This window comes from Notolabrus celidotus, chromosome 17, assembly GCF_009762535.1.
Source record: "Notolabrus celidotus isolate fNotCel1 chromosome 17, fNotCel1.pri, whole genome shotgun sequence".
NCBI lineage: Eukaryota > Metazoa > Chordata > Actinopteri > Labriformes > Labridae > Notolabrus > Notolabrus celidotus.
In genome coordinates this window covers 29,073,800-29,089,135 of record NC_048288.1, presented here as the reverse complement: position 1 = coordinate 29,089,135, position 15,336 = coordinate 29,073,800, and the positions used below count along the sequence as shown (strand labels likewise).

The following is a 15,336-nucleotide window of genomic DNA, read 5'->3' as shown; positions in this document are numbered from 1 at the left end:
AGTAGTTTGTCCAACTTCAGGCTAAACATTTGTATAATGTTCAAAATCAAACCTGAACCAGCTAAAGGGTTTTTAAATCTCTTAACAGAACCTTTTAAAACAGTCTTTCATCACGTCTTTGTCCGCTTGAGTCTTTTCAAATTGTACGTGAGGAAAACCATCGTGTGTACGGGCAGAAGTGCGCTCCTTGCTTTGTTGACTGTAAATCCTGTCTTTGAGAATATCCTCTCTGATGGTGTGGAGGTGGATGGGATGCTGTGGATTGTTTTTGAGGCTTCAGACAGCTTTGGGTATTCCTCCTCGTTCTTTTGGCCCCGTACAGTTTTTGTGTGGTCCGGTAATTCTTGATCTCACAGCCCTCTTCATGAAGCTGCTCCTCATCTTCATCACTAGTTTTTAGGATCAGCTGAAGTTTTATATTCTGACATTTTGAGCTGCTTTGAACGGAGAAAGATTTAAAGGCCCGCTGAGGTACGTCTGCTCCACAGGTCCCTCTAAATGGGAGAGTCCACCTTTAATTACCAGGGGAGATTTAATTACCACTTTAAGGAGATTTAACACTTCAAGAGCTGTTCTCAGAATTACATTAAATAAGTCTATATTTATATCAAAATAGGATAAATGAGACACTATTTTTATGGGAAACAGGAAAATAATGTAAAATTAGACATTGATCACCCCCATGGTTTGAATGGAATGATCCACGTTTCATATGCAAATATTCAACTATGAGATTGGCAGTCGACCAAGGCCCAATATTCGACTATTTGGGGTCACCCATACTACTGTGTACTAGTTCAACATGCAGACTGAGAGCAGCTGTTTGGCTGTTTACACTCAACATGAGTCCCTTAGCGCTCTAAGGGACTGGAACCAAGTGCCACATGCATGTGTTCCACCTGTTCAGCGCAATACCTAAGCTTTTTTGTATTGGCCACAGGGGGGTCCAGGTTCAGTTTTTACAAGGTCACTGGGCCCTGTTGGCCCCTCCCCAGAACGGCCACTACCAGGCTGTAAACATGTTTAATTCTGCTGTAAAGATTGTCTTCTTTGAATGGGTGTGTATGTGGTTTCCGGTGTTTCTGCAGCCAGCCTCTAGTGCAGCGGTTCTCAACCTTTTTGAGTCGCGACCCCCAATTTAACATGCACTGGTGTCCGCGACCCCCCCCACCCACCCAATCACGCACGCATTGCCGGTGAGAATGGATAATGAGCGCTGTCCGCGGTGCTGAAACAGAAAAAACGGTGCAGGTATACTGAAAAACCAACTGAAAAATATACTTTGAGTTCTTATTGCACTCCCTTAATTAGTTGTAAATAAAACTATGGCTCCAATTTAATAATTTAAATTCCAATTTAAATTTAATTTGGCTCCCTGACTGAAATTCTGTAATATAATATTAGATATATTTTTCGAAAATTATTTGGCGACCCCCAGAAATCATCTCGCGACCCCCATTTGGGTCGGGACCCCAGGGTTGAGAATGGCTGCTCTAGTGGACACTCAATGAATTGCAGTTTATAACACTTCTGCATGGGCTTCATATTTTGGGACCGGAGGTTGCCGCTTGATTGTGAGGGATTAAGATTTTTTTAACATTTTTCCAGGAACATGCAACCATAGGGCATTGCTGTATTAAGTGAATATAAGTTCCCATCTCTTTCTGACATTTCTTACAGAGGGGAGATCTGTCAGAGCTAGATTCATTTAGAAATTGAGGTGTGCCCTGTGTCCTATGGAGGATTCTGTCCCGGCTGTCCTTCAGTTGATTACAAGATTTTAATTGACATTGAAAATACCTTTGACCCCTTGTTCTGACTTGGTTGGAAATATGCCTCCTTAAGTTGATCTTTATGTTTCCTTCATGAGTGAGTGTCAGACTTTAGGGGACAGTGACACTTCTCTGCTTCCACTAAGCAAAAACAAAAAAAAAGATTACCTGTGTTGTAAAAATTTGCGCCTCAGTGGTTAAAAATGAAAAGGCAGTGAGCTCGCCGTAACTGGAAGTTGTTGTGCGGTCCTTGCAGCTGCTGCAGGGTAAATTACTGTGTGCAGTTCGGATGTAAAACACAGAGTCACTTTCATGGCTCGCTATGTGGAACAAGTGAACGCTTTGCAACATCAGCAGAAAAGTTTGGCTGATGTAACTTTGCAGAGATTGAATGTGTGACTGTACAGAGTACAGTGTGAAGCAGGTTACATCAGGTGAAGGGTATAGGGAGAGGGAGACGCCTTGCATGCAGACAATGGAGGGAAAGTGAGTCTTGATTTGATTGACAGGCAACTCTTGAGAAAGGAAACAAACTTCTTTAATTAAGCAGTGCTGTAAAAGATTTGTTTGCATCAGTATTTTTTGTAAACAGGGCTGTAAACAGGCCCTGTTTTTTTAATTATGATCTGTTTGCAAATATTAAAAACGCTGATCCCTCATTTGGAACCAGAACTCTTCAATTATACATGTGGATTTAGCACAGATTTGCAGTAAAGCATCCAAAAATATGAAAGCCTAAGGCACTTTCCCAAAACAAAGCATAAACATTTACACAAATTCAAATCAATAGAGAAGCGTTTTATTCAATAAAGAGATTGAAAGTCTATTTAGGTGGATTTGAACACGGTGTAAACGTCTAAACCTGACAGGAGCCAGCATGAATGAGTAATGAGGACACACGTTGAAACAGCAGCAGTATTGAGTGAACTCGATCCACTGAACATGGCTATTGTGAGGAGTCCTCTATGGCGCACGGTGATGCCAGAAACATGAACCCCACATTCAACAGAACCCGTCTGTATTTTCTGAGCCAACCCAGAGGAAAATTTTACTGCTCAAGGCTTTCTCTTCTAAGTCTCTGGAGACAAAATTGAGATTCTCACTTCAGCCTCAATCAAGTTTCAAATTGTTCTCATTAGTTTCTCCTAAAATTCACTAGGAGAAATAGTTGAGACCATAACATGAGTCTTATTTGAGACTTAAATGAGAGATCTCATTAATGGCTCATTTTCTAAATATATTTTTGGCCTTTTTGCCTTTATTTGATAGGACAGCTGATGAGAGACAGGAAATGTGGGGAGTAGTGAGCAGGGGAAGACATGCAGGAAATGGTCAACCGGCCGGGAATCGAACCGGCGACCCCTGCGAAGAGGACTGTAGCCTCTGTATGTGGGGCGCTTAGACCGCTAGGCCACCAGCGCCCCAAAAGAATCCGCCCCTTTAATTGTAATAATCTGTCTAAATCTGGTCAGCCCTTTTGTGGCCCATCATCAGTACTATGGTGACTATGTCTCTCAGCTGGCCTGGGAGCACCTCTGTATCCTCCCAGAAGAGCTGGTGGAAGTGGCCAGGGAGAGGAGTGTCTGGGCTTCCCTGCTGAGGCTGCTGCCCCCGCGACCCGGACCCGGATAAGCGGAAGAAGATGGATGGATGGACGTCTGTCATACCTGGTATGAAATCTCTATCTTTTGCAGTTTCTCTCAAATCCACTAAATCTTTGTGAAGTTTTGTTCCAAACAGACTTGTAAAGGAAGGACCATATTGTGAAGTCAAAGAAGAGATCATTTGACATCTAAATATCTGATCTTGCAAGAGGTTCAAATGTTTTAATGAGAATTGTAAGTTTGTGGACGATTACATTGAAATCTTAATTTTGCAGGGCATTATAAATGTTCATGAAAAGATGAGCTCAGGCTCTGTCTTTGCTCCGTCTGAGCTCAACTTGAGACACAAGAACTGAGTCTGACAAAAACAAATGGATGAGGTTAGATTGAGACAGTTGAGAGAGCTCCCTGATTTCTCCACCTGAGCTCAAGAGGAGTCACAACCCTTGAGACATACCTGAGAATCATTTCAGATTGTGACCAGATCTCCTTCTGAACTGAGAGGGAGACTAAGCTGAGACTTTTTACAACTTTTTTTTTTCTGTGGGCAAGAATGAGAAACGGGAGACATAAGCTATAGTCTCATTTTGCTTCACAATACAGGTCCAGTATTTCAAACATATTTTCATGTTTTAAACAGAGTCATATGGAAGCATATATAAACACATACAAAAAAATAATAATAATAAAATAAAATACATACATACATACATACATACATACATACATACATACATACATACATACATACATACACACATACATGCATACATACATACACATAGCATACACACATACATACACACACATACATACATACATACATACATGCATTCATACATACATACATGCATACACACATACATGCATACATACACACATACATACATACATACATACATACATGCATTCATACATACATACATGCATACACACATACATGCATACATACATACACACATACATACATACATACATACATACATGCATGCATACATACATACATACATGCATACACACATACATACACACATGCATACACACATACATGCATACATACATACACACATGCATACATACATACATACATGCATACATACATACATACACACCTACATACATACATGCATACACACACATGAATACATACATACATACACACATGCATACACATACACACATACATACATGCATACATACATACATACATACATACATACATACATACATGCATACATACATGCATACATACATACATACATACATACATGCATACATACATACACACACACACACACATGCATACATACATACATACATACATACATACATACATACATACACACATGCATACATACATGCATACATACATACACACATGCATACACACACACACAAATAAATAAATATAAGAGATAATAACATTAAATAAAATTATTGTTTATATGTACTTCTAATGAGTAAACAGGTAAGTAGCTGAATAAAGCAATTAATATAACCATGATAATCAAAATAAGAGAAATAAATAATAATTAGTTATAAGATTTAAAAAAATGCAGATTCAAAGTCTCATTTTGCTTTCTAACAGATCTCATTGTTGTCTAGGAGACATAAATGAAACACTTTTGAGATCTCCTCTCTAAATGTATTTTCCTATGGGAACATTCACTATCACCTCTCTCTCTCTCTCCCAGCACTGCACTTGTATCATATTATTTTAGCCTGTACATATTAGTCATGCCTATTTGTTGTCCTTTTGTATTTATAGCTGATGTTATTGTTATTATATTTTTATTTTGTAGCTCTGATTCTTACTCCCCTCTATCTGTCTTTCCAGACCCAACTCAGTCGAGGCATGATGTCTGTCTAACATGAGTCTGGTCCTGCTCCAGGTTCCTGCCTGTTAAAAGGAAGTTTGTCCTCGCCACTGTAACTAGCTAAATACTGCAAGGTGCAATGCTCATGATGGATTAAGTCGGGGTCAGACTGAGTCTTACCCTGTCTTGAAGTTGGGTCTCTGTTCATAATTTGACATAGAGTGGTCTAGACCTCCTATGTTTGTAAAAGCGTCTTGAGATAATGTTTGTTGTGATTTGGTGCTATACAAATAAAGATTGATTGATTGATTGCTTCATGAGAGGTTTCCTGTGGTATAATGACCATTTGTGGAACATATGCAAATGCCCGTCATTACTCGCAAGCATTTTTCTGTTTTCCTCCCAACCCTTCATTGTGGGCTTCACACAGAACAGCATTGTCCTCTACATTCCTGCACTTACAGAGGCAAATAGAGATTTCAGCATCATGTACTGCACATGGTGATAGATATTGATTCACCCAGGCGGAGATTTCTGTCTTGTTGTTTTTCCACTTGACTCTTTTTTCCATGCTTACAACAACCATGGCCTTTTCCAAGTCAATTCTGGAAAACTTTTTTAATTCCATTAAGTTTATCTCGCAGCTAAAGGGCTTGACAATCAATAGTCAACCAGACCGTGAAAGTGACCAGACTTGTTGGAATAAATATGATCTCTCTGGCGATACTTTTAATTCACCCTCTGGAAGATTTCCTTTGTTTTTCAGAAGCACACTGCATGTTATGTCGGGCTACTGGTAGCTGTCCGTCAAAGTCTGACTGGGCGGGCAGATTCAGACTCGGAGGCATGGTAGCGTGATCCATAGCGTGACTGGGGTCAACCTGAGGGAGACAGGTGTCAGGGGGACCAACAGGTCCCATGTGGGTAGAGGTTCACCACTAATGCCCCGAGGGCTCCTTTGTGAGAAGCGACAGGAGGTGGAGGGGGGGAGAGGCGGGCTGAATACTGATGATGTCAGCTTCCATGTGCAAGGGACTGTGTTGAAAGCAGCAGGTGGTAAGGGAAAAAAAAGAGGGCATGCATCCATGTAATATTTCATTTATTTATTTATTTATTTACTACTCTAAAAACTGGAGAAGCTATCGCGCAATTTTGTGCACGACTTGCATCATTTTTTTAACAAAGATTAAACACATCAAATGGTGACTTGCTGAAACCTGGGAGACTCTTTTTAATTAGAGCAGGCATGTAGAGTGAATATAATTTGGGTGCTTATCAGCTCAATGCAGCTGGATACAGCAAATTTATCACAGTTGCTCACATCTCCTTGATAAGGTGTTCCTCCTCGGCCTGGTGTATATTCAAATAAGACACTGAGTGAATCCCAGTAAGCCGTCTGGCAGATTGTTGCTGCCAACGGAGTGAAACAAGCAACCCGTGATTCATTCTTTACACTCCTTCGCACTTACTACTCCCAAGAATACTCCCTTTATTCTCGACTTTACTCTGCCAAGAACTTAGTTCACCGTATCAGGAAAGACGGGAGGAGATCTCAGATCGTTTTTGATGGTTTGTGCGGTAGAGAGAGAGAAAGCGGTGTAACCAAAAAGGTCATGGATTTTCATGGTTGGATGGTGGAGAATTTGAATGCTAACGTGTCCTCGAGCAACAAAGTGAACCTACAGGCTGCACTAGCAGGGCGAAGGTGGGAGTGATTTCAGGGAGGCTTAAACCAAGTAGATTGGATTTCTACTTTACGGACGTCTTCCAAAGGTAACAGCGCTCCAAAGGAATAATCCTCCTGGAAACGTAGCGGGTAGAGCTGCTGTGTGCTCAGTGTTAAAGTCACAATCAGGGAAGTGCAACACAAAGACAGCAGAAAACAAAGAGTCAGTTTCTATTCAACATATTGGAACAACTACAGTTAAAGAAATTAATATTAGAGGGAAGACATTAACAACACTCTGGAGAATTTTAGTTTCAACTATTGGCTTTATACTGTATGTGTCAATTTAGTGTTTTTCCATTCATTCTTTATATTAGAACACTATTTGGGTGGAGGCTTCAAATAAGCTCTCTGAGTTTTCTGCCTCTTCCTGCACATTATATTATTTATCTGTGCTATTTTTGTTTGGTATGTATTTTCTTTTAAGTGTGCAAATAAATAAACATAAACATAAATTGATGATAGCAGGAGCAAAAGGATGGGGGAAATACAACAAAATACAAACATCACATCCGACATTGGAAATGAGGGAAACCTCAATGTCTTTTGGAGAATAAATAAAGGTTTTGAATTGAATTGAATTGAATCACAGCTGAAGGTGTTTTTCTGAATGTTTTGAGCAATGCAAGGTAGTAAGCAGATACAATTTCAGATTTAAGAAATCCTCAAATAAACTGTAATAAGAAATGTTTTTGCAAAAACATGAGCAGATACGAACAAATCCTGAATATTAGCAAGGAAAAAGCAAGGTTAAAAAAAAATTTATGTAAATATTGGCATATGAACAAACTAATAGTAAACTTAAAACTTACCTCTTTCATTTGGATACATTTAGTTTTAGCCCTAGCCTGCATTATTATTATGATTATTATTATTATGATTGTTGTTGTTTTAACAACATTTATTAATCTTATTTATTTATTTATATATCCATTTATTAGATTTATCTGATATTTTTTAACTATAACTGATTTGTAATGTTTCTTTCTACCCTTTTTTTTTATTTTTTCTTAGTTTCACTGTATTGAATTTATTTTATTTTTACTTTTATTTTAATGAGCATAAGTTTTATTATTTCACCCATTGCTGTGGTTTTTTTTTCATGTTATATTTTTGGCTTTTTTTTTTTACAACTTTCTTCATAGAGGAGAGGACAGTGGATAGTGTAGGAAAGAGGGAAGAGTGGGGGAATGACATGCTGGAGAGAGGCCACAGGCTGGACTCAAACCTGGTCCCGCTACATGGGAGCGCAACTTAACCATCATGCTAAATCCGCGCCCATTGCTGTTGTTTTCTGTCTCTGTTCTTTTTTGAAGCACTTTGGGCTTCATGCTTGTATGTATGAAAGGTGCTATATAGATAAAGCTGAGTTGAGTAAACTACAGTATCTTTTATATTTGATAAATTTGACCAAATTACCACAATCATTGACACTTCAACAACTCTATATTTATGTGTAAATGAGTGAAGGCGGTCCTTTAGCTTCAACTTTAGTGCATTGCCTTTACACTGCTTGGCAGTACGTGCATCCAAATGGACTTGAAGCACTTTGTTACTCTCACTGATCTTGTTTCCTCTTGTCTAGATCTTTGCTTGTGTTGTTCTTGTTCTCATATGTACGTCGCTTTGAATAAAAGCGTCTGCTAAATGACATTGTAACATTGTAACAAAGCTCACGATGGACACACTGCTAAATACAGTCTATGAAATTACCAGTTCAAGGTTTGATATTTAAGCCTCTGTGATGTCTCGCCTTCAGTATGAAGGTCACAGAGGTGTGATGTTTGGACGAATTTGCCTCATCACTGATCTGGGGACAGCTGTAATGACAGAGACGTCACAGAGGCCTGCTGCTGTGGACATGCCAGACTCCAGCTGCTGCTACAACAACTACTACTATCCGTCTCACCACTATCATCTCTCTCTCTCTCTCTCTCTCTCTCTTCATCTCCCTCTATCCCTCTCTCCCACCCCAACTCAGTCTCAGATGTGTGTCTAACATGAGTCTGGTCCTGCTGGAGGTTTCTGCCTGTTAAAGGAAGTTTGTCCTTGCCACTGTAACTTGCTAAATGCTGCAAAGTGCTCTGCTCATGGTGGATTAAGATGAGATCAGACTGAGTCATGTCTGTAAGATGGGACTGGATCTGATCCTGTCTTGATGTTGGGTCTTTGTTAATAATAGGACATAGAGGACGGTCTAGACCTGCTCTGTTTGGAAAGAGTCCGAGGATAACTTTTGTTGTGATTTGGTGCTTTATAAATAAAGATTGATTGATTGATAGCACTGTGAAGAATCAGATTCAGTGTAGTTATAGTGATTCAATCTCCAGGTATCTTCATTCTTGTTATGCTTCCTTTGCAAACATGCCAGCCTGCTTCGTTATAAGCATCACATTGGCCTCTCCTGCCCCTGCATTCAAAGCTCTCCTTTGAAACATCCTGTGTGAGTTCCCTTCACAGCGACGGGGCGGCTGAGGTGAGCCCAAAAACACAAAAACTGAGACATCAGTGAAAAACTTGGTGGCTGTCACAATATCACTTTGTAAGCACTGGGTATTTGAAAATGTTGGAGTTCAGTGCCGTGTTATCATTGCTATTTCCTTTTCCATTACATTTCTCATAATGCTTGCTTGTTATTTATTAACTCTCAGGGTGCAGCAGTGCCACTACTAGTGGCAGCTTGAGCAAAGTTACACAGTTATCCCTTCAAGCAAGTGTGAAATAACTCTGAAATTTCCACTCAGAGGGGAAGGTGAGGGAGTGAAAAAGATGGCCCTGACGACTCTCACAGTCCTTTGGCTCTGAATTAGATGTTGACTTCAAGATGGAGGGGGTTTAAAAGAGAGTTGATTTGATTTCTGAAGTCATTTCTGGATTTTGCTGTTGGTTCAGACAGTTAGGGAGATGTAATATTGTGAATTAGTTCATGCTCATGCACATATGTTTACAAGAGAGGGAAGTACCACCACAAACATCAAGGGAGCAGGCTCTACTCATTCAGTTTAATGTTAATATATAAACTTGCATATATAATAACTGTTTGGGCTGACTAGTTCTTGCAACAATTTTTAGGGATGAGTTCTTGCTCCAAACTCCTGTTATAGTGGTCTGGGTACTGTCAGAATAGACAAAAAGACCCATTCAAGAGTCAGTCTGGACTATTTAAGAAGCATGATGCTGACTCTGCAGACGAGGATCCTCTCGATTCCTATAGGTTCCTCTGGATCGCTGCCATAGACGACCTGCTGCTACAACTACTACCATCAATCTCACCACTATCATCTCTCTCTCTCTTCATCTCCCTCTATCCCTCTCTCCAACTTGGTCTCAGCAGATGTGTGTCAAACATGAGTCTGGTCCTGCTGGAGGTTTCTGCCTGTTAAAGGAAGTTTGTCCTTATCGCCTTAATTTGCTAAATGCTCGTGTCTTTCCCTCTCTCTCCTGTCTCTCCCTGTTCCATCAAAGTTTCTAACCATAGACCTTCTGGAGTCCCTGAGCTCCCTTGTCTCGTAGGTTCCTCTGCTGCTTTCGACGTGCCACACTCCAGCTGCTACAACTACTACTATCCGTCTCACCACTATCATCTCTCTCTCTTTTTATCTCCCTCTATCCCTCTCTCCACCACGGTAGGTCTCAGTAGATGTGTGTCTAACATGAGTCTGGTCCTGCTGGAGGTTTCTGCCTGTTAAAGGAAGTTTGTCCTTGCCACTGTAACTTGCTAAATGCTGCAAAGTGCTCTGCTCATGTCTGCCTGTCACTTTAACGCTTCCTGTCCCATTAAAGTTACTAACCATAGACCTTTCTGGAGTCCCTTAGCTCCCTTGTCTCGTAGGTTTCTCTGAGTCGCTGCTGTGGACGAGCCAGACTCCAGCTTCTACAACTATTACTATTAATCTCTCCACTATCATCTCTCTCTCTTCATCTCCCTCTATCACTCTCTCCAACAGTCTCAGCAGATGTGTGTCTAACATGAGTCTGGTCCTGCTGGAGGTTTCTGCCTGTTAAAGGAAGTTTGTCCTTGCCACTGTAACTTGCTAAATGCTGCAAAGTGCTCTGCTCATGGTGGATTAAGATGAGATCAGACTGAGTCCTGTCTGCAAGATGGGACTGGATCTTATCCTGTTTTGATGTTGGGTCCTTGTTAATAATAGAACATAGAGTATGGTCTAGACCTGCTCTGTTTGGAAAGAGTCCTGAGATAACATTTGTTCGAATTTAGCGCTATAGAAATAAAGATTGATTGATTGATTTGTAGATATCAAGGCCGTTATCTAAAGCCATGGTTGGGACAACAGCAAAAATATTATTGGTTCATTTTACTGAAATAAAGAGCAAATGCAAAGATGCAACGGAATGTACATTTTGGTGCAATAATGAATGAAACCTCAGTGTTGCCAAAGGCTTGGAAGTCCTTGGATTGTATCAAAGATGTTTCGAGTAAACTCTAGCATCATGTGTCTTCTTAGTGACCTGATAATGCAGAAATGTTTAATTCATAGAAATCTGCACCATTATGCAGACATTTTGACATTCCTCAACCCCATTTATATCCACACCCTGAAAACTGAGATTATCCCAAAGTCTGACAATAAGACGGAGGAAGAGACCAACATCCTTATCGAGCCTCAGATCGACTTGCTGAACCAACGTTACTTTATTTCCATCCCAGACGAAGAATGCAAACAGAGGAGGTGCTCTAGGAAGTACTAGACTTGTTTTGCCCATGCATTTTAGATGCAAGAAGATCGTTTTATATCCATTTATGGAGTATAATCTGTTTATTTTGGATGGGACATATTGGTGACACCAAAGAAACGTGGATACTGAGTCAAGCCTGACTTAGCTAGCATGTCTTTAAACTAGATGACTGTCAGTCTTAATTTGGAAGGTACTATAGTCAGGTTATTCAGGACATAGTCACTCAACAAACTGGTGAAAACCAGACATGACTGTGTTAAATATAAGGGGAATGATTGGTAGGTTGCCTTTCGGTGACACAAGTCTATAAAAACTGTTATTTCCAGGTGACTACACAGGGCAGAGTCTTCCAACAGATTCCCATAAATCTTTTAAACTAGCCCAACAAAAACCCCAAGTTCAAAGACCATTTAAGAGATATATAACACCCAGTGTGTCTCCTGACCTTCGATATCTGTGGTTAGTGAAATCACAGAGACAGTAGAATAAAAGAAAGGCCGGGGATAGTTGATGAAAGAGGGGATTTGAAGCACAGTCTCAGGTGTCGCTGTCACATGCTTCACACAGCCAACTACCCGATACGACTCTCTCCTTGAGACTTCTGGCGACAGTATAGAGCTGTCACACTGCCTCTCCCTTAGCGACTGAAAGATTACCGTCATTATTTGCACCGCCGTGAGATGGCTTGTCTGGGAACATGTCACAGAAACAATCCCAATAATTTTAGAGCTCCATAACCGATTGTTCCTCACGTCCTTTCCATACCTTGTTATTGCTCGTCATTTACCTCCAGCGGAAAGCATTTCTGACCACTTAAACAAGCACTCCTGTGTATGACATTCAAATAATGACACCTACACTAATGGAGAGGAGGAATTAACCCTTTGAACTCTGCAATGGAAATGAGACCGCCAGTATAAACATTAGTACTTTCACTCTTATAATGATGTCACGTCTGAGTGTCTTCAAATGCTTCATGTTAAGAGACATATTCACACAATCTGTACGACTGAAACCAAAGAGTTTTTAATTTAGATTAAAGGTGACATATTGTGCTCTTTTTCATCAAAATATATTGGTCTAAGAGGTCCCCAAAACAAGTCTTTAAAGTTTATCCTCAAAAAAACACCTTGAAATCAGATTCTGGTCTGCCTGTAAACCCCTCTTTTTCAGCCCTGCTCAGAACAGGCTGTTTTCTGTGTCTGTGCCTTTAAATGAGAATGAGCTCTCTGACCACGCCCCCTCAGGAAGTGGATGTGGCCTCGGCTGTCCAGCCTGTTGATCTAATGTTTACATGTTGGCTGAATATACACGGCTGCTCACAGACCCGCGTTACTTCAACCCTCTGAATCTGATCCAGAATCTGATCCTGACGGAGAGGCGCCTGCAGCAGGACCTTTCTGAACCATTGGTCACAGATTTAGTGTTTCTTGTTGTTTTATTTGTCAGCATGTCCACGTGTGTCTTGGTACACAGCTACGAACATGTAGCTATGTGGCTATGCTAACTAGCGCTAGCACTTTTCCATGAAAACTAAAAATCACCCACTAGATCTTCAAATCTGCAGACGTGGGGAGTAAAACCGACCTTTGTGTTTATTAAGACAGCCTACAACTAGCATGCCTCCCTCCTAAGCTCCTTGTTAGCACACACGTGTGTGCAGGGAATGAAAAACAGAGGAGGGGTTGAGTTGTATTTTATACAGTCTATGGGCTGAACAAGCTCCGAGCTCTGACTTCCTGTTACAGACCGGATGGCGTTGTGACGTATGAAAAACACTGAAAACTGAAACGGCTGGTTTCAGCACACATTTACAGAAAGGTGGAGAAATCAGAACAGGGGCAGAATGGATTCTTTTCATTTTCGGGGGGTTTGTAGACAGGGACACATATTTCAGGTAGAGAACCATTAAAAAGTTGATTTTGCATGATATGTCACCTTTAAGAGCGAATAGAATTGGACTGGACACCCTAAAGGGTTAAATGACATCCATCCACTATTCACCACTGATGAAACAAGATGACTCTCAATCTGTTGTGTCACATTACAAACCCTATACATCACCGGTGTATGAGTTGAACAAATCCATCGAGCCCTGCGAGCCTCTTTTGAAGAATATGTGTCACATTTTTTCCACACATGTCCCCGGATTACAGAGGTACACTTGTAAATACCGTCAGCATCCAGACTGATGGGCGTCTGACCTTCCCAGGTAATACCGCTGCCATCTGGAGAGGACCAGCACTGTGATAGAAAAATTGCCACTGCCAAACCAAAGTACTGATATGAGAGTCTCTACAGGACGGCTGAATGCTAGTCAAGATGGTTCTTGTTTTGACAACACAGCAGTATTGACTTTGTGAGTGAATTACGATGACCTCCGGTGTGGAGATGTCAGCCACACCAGCGGTGAAAGCTAAATCCTTCTCTCTTCTTATTCTACAGAGCTTGAAAAGTCAGGTCCCTGAATCACTAAGAACAGAAACATGTGCTGTGATCAGCCGCCGGAGACCCGAACCCACAATATCCTTCTAAATATGCAATTTATGGTCGCGTGGACGATCATAAGCATTTAAATTGAACAAATGTGCTTCAGTCAAACTTGGAAAATGGAAAATGAAGATGTATTTCAGTATCTAAAAGCCTCCCTGATATTCAAAAATTGCACAATTTATTTTTGCTATTAGGTCTGAAAGGCAACTTATGTCACAGAAATGTGGTTAAAGGCCAGAGACATCTTTTTTTCTTTATTATTTTTTTTATTTTTAGGCTTTTATGCCTTTATTCAAAGAGGATAGGAGAGGGGATAAGAGAAGGAAACTAGGGTAGAGAGAGGAGAGTGACATGCAGCAAACGACCACAGGTGGAATCACTACCAGGCTTCCAGACTCTTTCCAAACAGAGACCCAACAACAAGACAGGATCAGATCCAGTCCCATCTTACAGACAGGACTCAGTCTGATCTCATCTTAATCCACCATGAGCAGAGCACTTTGCAGCATTTTGCAAGTTACAGTGGCAAGGACAAACTTCCTTTAACAGGCAGAAACCTCCAGCAGGACCAGACTCATGTTAGACACACATCTGCTGAGACCGTGTTGGAGAGAGGGATAGAGGGAGATGAAGACAGAGAGAGAGAGATGATAGTGGTGAGACGGATAGTAGTAGTTGTAGCAGCTGGAGTCTGGCATGTCCACAGCAGCAGAGATCCAGAGGAACCTACGAGACAAGGGAGCTCAGGGACTCCAGAAAGGTCTATCCAATCAGTCATGACTTGGACTTAGTGTGATTTCCTGAGCCTGCCTAGAGATAAGACAAACTCAAAGCAAGTCCCATATGGTCTAGCGGTTAGGATTCCTGGTTTTCACCCAGGCGGCCCGCGTTCAATTCCCGGTATGGGAACAGTCTTTAACCTTTGCAGTTACCTTACATTAGTGCTCTCATTTCAGTCATCCTCAATGTGAGAGGGAGATGACAGTGGTGAAACGGATAGTAGTAGTTGTAGCAGCTGGCCAGCTGTTGCAATAATCCAGAGGAACCTACGAGACAAGGGAGCTCAGGGACTCCAGAAAGGTCTATGGTTAGTAACTTTAATGGGACAGGAAGAGTTAAAGTAAGTGAAAGGCAGAGAGAGGGAGAGACAGGATCCCAGTGTGTCAGTCTAAGCTTATAGCAGCATAACTAAGAGCTGGTCCAAGCCTGATCCAGCTCTAACTATA

General features: G+C 41.0%; 1 non-coding gene across 1 annotated transcript; it reads left to right on the top strand.

The window, feature by feature from the left end:
• The first annotated feature begins 14,947 nt into the window (after positions 1-14,947).
• trnae-uuc lies at positions 14,948-15,019 on the top strand. The gene has a single exon. It is a non-coding gene; the product is annotated as a tRNA-Glu (tRNA).
• The last annotated feature ends 317 nt before the right edge of the window (positions 15,020-15,336 follow it).